Source organism: Furipterus horrens, unplaced genomic scaffold (assembly GCF_987537825.1).
Source record: "Furipterus horrens unplaced genomic scaffold, mFurHor1.1.pri manual_scaffold_2, whole genome shotgun sequence".
In the NCBI taxonomy this organism is placed as follows: Eukaryota; Metazoa; Chordata; class Mammalia; order Chiroptera; family Furipteridae; genus Furipterus; species Furipterus horrens.
In genome coordinates, this window is record NW_028327172.1 from 39,591,667 (window position 1) to 39,600,037 (window position 8,371).

Consider the following 8,371-nt stretch of genomic DNA (forward strand, 5'->3'; position numbering starts at 1 on the left):
AGCTTCCCACCAGTCAAGTACGATTAGGACACAGAAGTGCCCACCGGGTCTGGTAACCAGGACCTTGGAGTTAGTGGTTTCAGTACAAGGGTGGGGGCAGTAAGCAGGTGTGAGGAGGTTGAAATGAACACAAGGAAGTGAGTTTATGTTTCCCAAAACCCCCTGGCTTCAAACACATAGCCAACCATGACATTTAAAATACAAAAGTGATTTTTTAAAAAACACAACTGGATGTTTACATATCTCCAGGAACCAGAAATGGAATAGAAACTCAGGCAGAGCTGCGGTGCTAAAGTCACAGGCTGTGGGCTCTCGGTCTGGAAGCTGGCCCCTCGGCAGCCGGGCCAGAGTTCAGCTCCTATGGGGGTAGAAACGTGCTCCCCACAATGTGCGGGACTGATGTTCACAGCGCGATACAAGAGGCTGATGGGGGCTCCACTGCTCTTGAAAAGAAGCTGAAGAAACAGCTGCTGTCTGTGGAGTCTGGCTTTATCAGAGCCCAGGGAGGGGAGGAACAAAGAGAACACCTTGCTACTGGGATCTGTCAAGCTGTCTGCTGGCCCACGACTAGGTCTGCCACATCCCCAACGTCCTGGGCCAGAGAACTGTGAACTGGAGCTCCGGTTCTAGGCTGAGACCCAGAGGGCAGGATGGAGGGCATCCTGAGAGGGGATGAGAAGAAAGTAAGAAAGAGAAATCAAACAAAACAAATATTTCCTCTCTCAAAAAGAGCTTGTGAACCATAATTCCAAAACACAAAAGAACTTTTTTGGTGAGAAAAAATAGCCTTTGAAATGGACCGTCAGAAATGTTCTCAGATGTCCTCTGGAAATTTGTAGAAGAGTATAAAAAAGACTTTAAAATCGAAAGCGGAAAATGTTCAGAGAGAAATGTGTACCGTCCATTTCAAAAGGAAATTTTTAAGCAAAAATAAGCTGAAGTGAAATAATATAGAGGATAACCAATTAGAAATCCTAATTGAAAACTAAAAGGCCACAAATGGGAGAAATTCTAGATCGGATACACTCAAAGAGTAAATTAGCCCTGACTGGTGTGGGTCGGTTGGTTGGGCGTGGTCCTGCAAAGCAGAAGTTCACAGGTTCGATTCCTGGTAGAGGCACATGCTTAGGTTGTGGATTTAATCCCCTGTCAGGGTGTGTGCGAGAGGCAATCCATCAACGTTTCTCTCTCACATCTATGTTGTTTCTTTCCCTCTCTCTAAAAAAACAAAATAAATAAGTGTATAAATGTGCTCTCTTGAAAGTGAGAACAAGGTCATCTTCCTTTTCTTAATTTTAAAGTAAATTAGAGAATTGTGTAAGAGAACAGAGGAATTCACTCAGAATATAGCTTGAGATGAACAAAAAGAAACAGCAGTTAAAATTGTGAAGAACAGATTGAAAGATTTAAATGTTTATATAATAGGAGTTCCAGAGAAAGAGAATTGAAAGTGATGGTAGAAATTGCTGAGGGTTTTTTTTTTTTTTTTTTCCCCAGAATTGAAGAAAAAGCCTCTGGAATTAATTAAATTTACACTCCACCAAATCACTCTTTAACAATGCTGAGGGAGGGGAAATTTCAGCACTAGGAAGTAAGAAGTCCCTTCTCCAGACTGTGGGGGCTGAGACGGCTTTGATCTGAACCCTGCAGATCCTAGTCAACTGAGTGAGGAAGGGCCCTGTGTGCTGCCTGATGTCAGGCTGATTCCCCAATGCCTACCTTCCTGTTCACACCCCTGACTACCCACCCACAAGAGTCATCATACCTTTTGCTCAGAAGAATCCCCAGTGCTCACCTAACCAACCCCTTCAGACCCACAGTGAGACCCAGGGCCTGGAGGGTGCACAGGTCTCCAAGGCTCTGGAAGAGACCTCTCCCTCCTCCCATCCCCCAATGCCTGGCAACGTGAAGGAGGCTTCTGTGGCTGGTCTACCCAGCACTTCCCAGAGTCCTCAGTCTCTCACTGCTCATCTCCATTGCTGTCACAGCCACCTCATCAAGCGAATTGCATGAGAGCTCCAGCAGCCAGGAGGAAGACAGCACCTCACAGGCTGCGCCAGACCCCAAGAATGTGCCCACAGATGCCCTAAATAAGAATGTGTTGATGAATAACATGTTGCTCAAGTATCATATAAAAGAGCCAATAACCAAGGTAGATATGTGAAAGGTTGTCATCAAAAAGGATAAAGACCAGCCCTGGCCGGGTAGCTCAGTTTGTTAGTGTCATTCCAATATGCCAATTGATCCCTGGTCATAGCACATGCAAGAAGCAACCAATGAATTCATAAATAAGTAGAACAAATCAATCTCTCTCTCTCCCTCCCCACCCACCACACCCTTTCTCTCTCTCTCTAGTCAATTTTTTAAAAATGTACAAAGATTACTTCATTGAGATCTGAGGGCCTCTGAGCTCACAGAGATGATCTTTGGCCTTGATGTGAAGGAAGTGGATCCCACCAACCACTGCTGTAACCTCCCCGTCAAAATGGACCTTGCCTCTGATGGGATGCCGCGTGGTGAAGACCCCGTGCCCTAGACCAACATCCTGATACTTATCCTGAGTGTGATCTTCGTGAAGGAAAACCGTGCCCCCAAAGAGGAGGTCTGGAAAGTCCTGAATTTGATGGGGATACATCTTGGGAGGAAGCACTTCGTCTTTGGAGAGCCCAGGGAGCTCACCACCAAAGATTTCACGAAAGAAAAGTACCTGAAGTACCAGTAGGTGGCTGACAGTGGTCTTGCACAATTTGAATTCCTGCGGGGCCAGAGAGTCCACGCCGAAACCACCAAGGTTCAAGTTCTGGAACTTCTGACCAAGGTTCGTGGGATTGATTCAAGGTCTTTCCCATCTCAGTATGAGGAGGCTTTGCAAGGTTTTGCAAAGAGAGAGCCTGAGCAGAATTTCCACCAGGGCTGTCTCTACTTCCGTGGCCCCTGTCAGTTCTAAGGCCAAGCCCAGCAGCTTCTCCCACACGTAGAAAGTCAAGGGTAATGTCCTTGGGCATTGTGTGAAGAGGCAGCTAGTGTTTGTAGAATTTAGGTCTGAGTTGGAACTGAAAGGAACATAGTGTATTTTATATGTGTAACTTGAAAGTCTATTCTTTTATTTTTTGATGTGTATTACTGAAATATTTTTCTTTTAATATAAATTTAATTGGCTTAAAAATATCCAGGTTTATGATGATACTGCTCACACATTTAATGTGGTTTAATAGTAAGAGCTTTGTTCTTTCTAAAAAAAAATTATGAAACTATCTCATGTTATTATCTGGAATAAGGTAAGGCATTGCTATAGGCATTTACTGGAATTGTGAAAGATATCACTTTTAAGATAGCTAGGTTCAAGAAACAGAGATCAAATAAAAGATTGTAAATTTATTGCCCTCATACCTTTGGTGGGTTTTTTTTGTTTTATAAAATTAAATAATATATAGTTGAATTTGCTTAACTTATTTGTGAATATATAAGAAATATATCTCAATAAATAAGAAAAAAAAGAAATTCTTACCAATCACAGGCTCTTACTAAAATGATTTTGATTCTGACACACTTTAACATCTCTGAAATCATGATACCTAGTACAATCAGTTGGCAACTTTTATTTTTCATCTTGTTTTCCCTTTGGAAAACAGTCTGAATTTTGTTGTTGTTGTTCGGTTTTCTGTGTTCTTATTTTAGTGCAGCTTCAAACTTTCCACCAGCTGTGTAAATCTCCTCTCAAGAGTTTTTACTGCCGTGAGACGTTCTATCTCTTCCAACTACTAGAAGTCTCCCCTGGAGCCTCCTGATCCGCTCCAGGATGAACTGGTTGTCCTCTAAGCCTGCGGCCTCGTCATCATCTTGGATTCTCCATTCACCATCCTTTGGGAATTTCCTCTCTCTTGTGATGAAGACCTGGCCTCCTGGTTCCTATTCTTCCTTCCTCTTGGGCTAGCTCTTGTTTTACTGGAGCAAGTTCTCCTGTTGTGTCTCAAAAGTGCATTGGAGGTAACATGTTTTGAGACTTTGCATATCTGAAAACAGTTTTCTACCCTCACTTGATAGCTTGGTAGCATTCAAATTCTAAGTTGAAAATTATTTTCTCCTCAGTATTTTGAAGGCATATTTCTATTGCCTCCTAGCTCCTGTGAGAAAGCTGAGAATTCAGATGCATTCTGATATTTAAACCTTTGTAAACAACTGTTGCTTCTCTCTGAAAGGTTTCAGGAACATCTCCTTGTCCACACTGTTCTGGAACTTCTCTATGGAGTACCAGTTTTCATTCACTCAGACATTCAATAGACTCTCATCCTTTATGACGGGACCTTCATTCCAGCTCTAAGTCTTAACAAGACCAAAGCCTCATCTCCTGTTGCCACATCAACATTAAAATCCCATCCTCAGTGCCTCGGACCTATGCTGTTTCAGCTTCAGATTCTGCTCACCAGCCTAGCTTTGGGCTCCTTTTTGGTTTCTGACCCCTGGTAATTTCCCTTTCTCGTTTCAAGTTGCCCTGGTGATATTATCCTGTCTCATAGCCTTACATTTCATCCACATGCTGACCACTAGCAAATTATATATCCACACAGGACTTCTCCAAACCTGCATATTCAGCTGGTCCTTGATATATCCACTTGTATGTCCAATAGGAATCTCAAACTTAAAATTCCATAACAGAACTCCTGATAATCCCTCTAAACCTGGCCCTTCCTCAGTCTCTGGCTTCTCAGTGAATGGCATTCTTCCAGGTGCTCAATCTGAAAACCTCAGAATGAATTACCTTTGCCTCTTCTCTGTCTCACATACGCAATGCCATCAGCAAATCCTCCCAACTTTACCTGCCAAACATATCCAGAAAACGGTGAGTTCTCACAATCTCCATTGTTAACACCTTGGTCCAAACCACCATCACATCTTGCCTCAATTATTGAAATAACTGGTGCTGGCCAGTCACTTTGGGGCCTTCAGTGAACTACAGCTTCTGTATTCATGTTGTTGGGCAGCCCCTTTCCTCAACTCTGGGCTGGCCTTACACCCTGTTTTCAATAAGAAAATGTGGCAGAAGTGATGCTTGCTAGTGATAAGCCTAAGCCTTAAGAAGTCCTGGCAGCTTCCACTTGTGCTCTCCTGGAAGCCCTGAGCTGCCATCTAAGAAGTCTGACTATCCTGTTGGAGAGGCCACATGAAGAGAGAGGCTAGTGACCACCTGGAGGTCAACCAAGGAATGCAACCAACAGCAAGAACCAAGCTGTGAGACTATGACCTCAGTGATGCCATTACGGCCAGCCCCCACCTGTTTGTGAACACACAGTGGACATTCCAGGCGCGGAAGAAATTGCTAGCCCTGCTGTCCTCAGTCCAAAGTCCTCGTGGTCCACAGAACCAGGAGCAATAATAAAAGCTCGTTGTTTGCCCTGGCCGATGTGGCTCCACTGGTTGAAGCATCGTCCCTTAAGTGAAGGGCTGCGGTTGATTCACAGTCAGGGCACATGCTAGGATTGCAGGTTTGATCCCCTGTGTGGGTGCAGGTGCATATGACCCCCAATCCAGGCACATAGGACCCCCATCTTGGCATATACGGAGGCAACCAGTAGATACTTCTCTCTCGCATCAGTGTTTCTCTCTTTCCCTTCCTCTCTCTAAAAGCAATGAAAATAAATGTATGTTGTTTAAGCCTCTAAATTACAGGGTAGTTTATTTTGCCACAATATATAATCTTAACTTTAGTGTCCCTGCTTGGTCCTTCACCCCACCCCACCCAGCTTCTTCTCCATTTAGCAGCTGGGCAGAGTCTTTCAAAGTAGGAGCAGTCATATTTCTCCTCTGCTCAGAATGCTCTGGTGTCTCTCCTCCAACTCGGAGCAAAACCAAACTCTTTGTTTTACAATATTAATTGAATTTATTGGGGTGACATTCATTAATAAAATTATATAGGTTTCAGGGGAAAATTCTATAATACATCATCTGTATGAAACCAAAATCTTTACCATAACCTCAAAATCTCAGCAGTGGCAAGGCCAGCGGGCCAATCCTCGTACTGTCAAAAAGAAAACATTAACACTTTTTAAGCGTTGTTTAAAAATAAAAAATAAATAAGGCAAAAAATACTCCATAGAGACCATATGTGGCCTGCAAAGCTTAAAATTTTTACTATCTGGCACTTTTCAGAGAAAGTGGTTCACCTCTGCCCTACATAATCTGACCCCTTGATGACCCTGGGCTCATCAACTGCCCTAGCACAATCCCTTTGCTTACCCAGCTCCAGGCAGACTGGCCTGCTGGTGATTTCTCACAGTTTCCTGAGGTTATTCCAACCAGCCAGGAATGCGCTTGCTCTGAGGCCTTTGCTCCTGCTGTTTTCCCTGCCTGGAGTGTTCCTCTCCCAGGTATCAACCCAGGACCCAGCTCATTTCTCTGCCCTCAGGTCTTGACGCAAACGTCACTTCTCAAAGGACCTTTTCTGACCACCTTATTTAAAATTGCAGCCCCCTGCATACACTCCTTAATTCTCTTGGGGTTTTTCGTTTCTTGTTTTGGTTTCATGTATCACTCTGTAGTATGCGTTGTTCCTTTTTCTTGTCTTGGCTTATTTTCTATATTCTGCCACTGAAATGTAAACTCCATGTGGACAGGAACATTTGTCTTTCTTCATGGATGTAGTCCATTCTTGGCACTTTGTGGATGCTCTGTGTATTTCTTTCTTTTTTTTTTTACATATATTTTATTGATTATGTTGTTACAGTAGTTGCAATTTTTTTTCCTTTGCTCCCCTCCACCCAGTACCACCCTTCCCTCCAGCAATTCCACCCCCTTAGTTCATGTCCATGGGTCATGCGTATAAGTTCTTTGACTTCACCCTTTCCTATATTATTCTTAACTTCTCCCCGTCTATTTTGTACCAGTCAATTATGCTTCTTAATCCCCACACCATTTCCCCATTTCTCCCCCTTTCCCCTCCCAGCTGATAACCCTCCAAATCATCCCCATACCTATGATTCTGTTCCTATTCTGGTTTGCTTAGTTGGGTTTTGTTTTTATTTTTTAGATTCAGTTGTTGATAGTTGTGAGTTCATTGTCATTTTAATGTTCATCATTTTGACCTTCTTTTCCTTAAGTAAGTCCCTTTGACATTTCATATAATAAGGGCTTGGTAATGATGAACTTCTTTAGCTTCACCTTGTCTGGGAAGCACATCATCTGCCCTTCCATTCTAAATGATAGCTTTGCTGGTTAGAATAATCTTGGTTGTAGCTCTATGTATTTCTTGAATGTCCTTATGAGTCTGCACAGCACTTGTCACTTGTCAATACCATATTTAGGAATTTGTCCACAAACTCATGAGAACCAGGACCACAGAACAACACTCAACAAATACCAAGTATCGAATGTAATATTTATTCAATAAATAAATATTCTTCCCACATATATCTTAAAAGAGTGAATGGGAAGTGAGAAGGTAGAAACATGATATGTTGACAACTTTTTCAATAATTTTTACTGTGAATGAGGCCACAGAAATGGGATGGTGGCTGGATGAGACTATAGGGTCAAGGGAGGATTTAAAATGGGCAAACAAAGAATAATCCAGATTGACACAACCAATAGCATAGGGAAAAGAAAGGAGGGGATTAAAAAGTAGCAGAGTTCCTGGAAAAGGGAGAGCAACTGGATGCAGAACAGAGGAGGAGAGGCTGTCTGGTGAGGGACAGAGACTTACCCTTCCATTGAACAGGAAGAGAGAGTGGCTTCCAGCAGTTAGAGCCTCAGTAGGGGGGGCGGGGGGGTGAAGCAGGTCCTTTTTCTGGCTGAGCACTTGAACTTAGACTTTCAGCAAGTTAGTCTTTTTTTATTTTTAAAAGATTTTATATATATTTAGAGAGAGGGGAAGGGAGGGAGAAAGAGAGGGAGAGAAACATTGATGTGAGAGAGAAACATCAATCAGCTGCCTCTTGTACACGCCCCAGACTGAAGCCACAACCCAGGCATGTGCCCCAATCAGGAATCCCAGGAATCCAACCGGGGACCTCTTGTTCTGGAGGATGCCCAACCAACAGAGCCACACAGTTCAGGGCAAGTTAGTTTCATTTTTTAAAAAGGACTATAGGGGGTAAAAACACAGACATGCAAATAAGCCAGCAAGTGTCACTATTGCTGACATCTGTCTGCCACCTCTACCCTTGATGATTCAGCCTTGGTTTTGGCCTCATTGCCTTTCTCCAGGCCTGTAAACACCACAAGGACAAGGCTGTGGTTACTGTTTGATCTCTGGATCATACTTAGTACATGCACTTTCCAGAAGAGTGGTCAGTCCATCAATAAATATTAAAAGTGAATGAAAGAAGAGAAACAAAGAAAAAGAAAAAAACGAAAAACAAAAGTGAATGAACTCTGG

General features: G+C 43.1%; 1 pseudogene; it reads left to right on the forward strand.

The window, feature by feature from the left end:
- Positions 1-386: 386 nt before the first annotated feature.
- On the forward strand, positions 387-2,947 carry LOC150018189 (melanoma-associated antigen B16 pseudogene; annotated as a pseudogene).
- Positions 2,948-8,371: the final 5,424 nt, after the last annotated feature.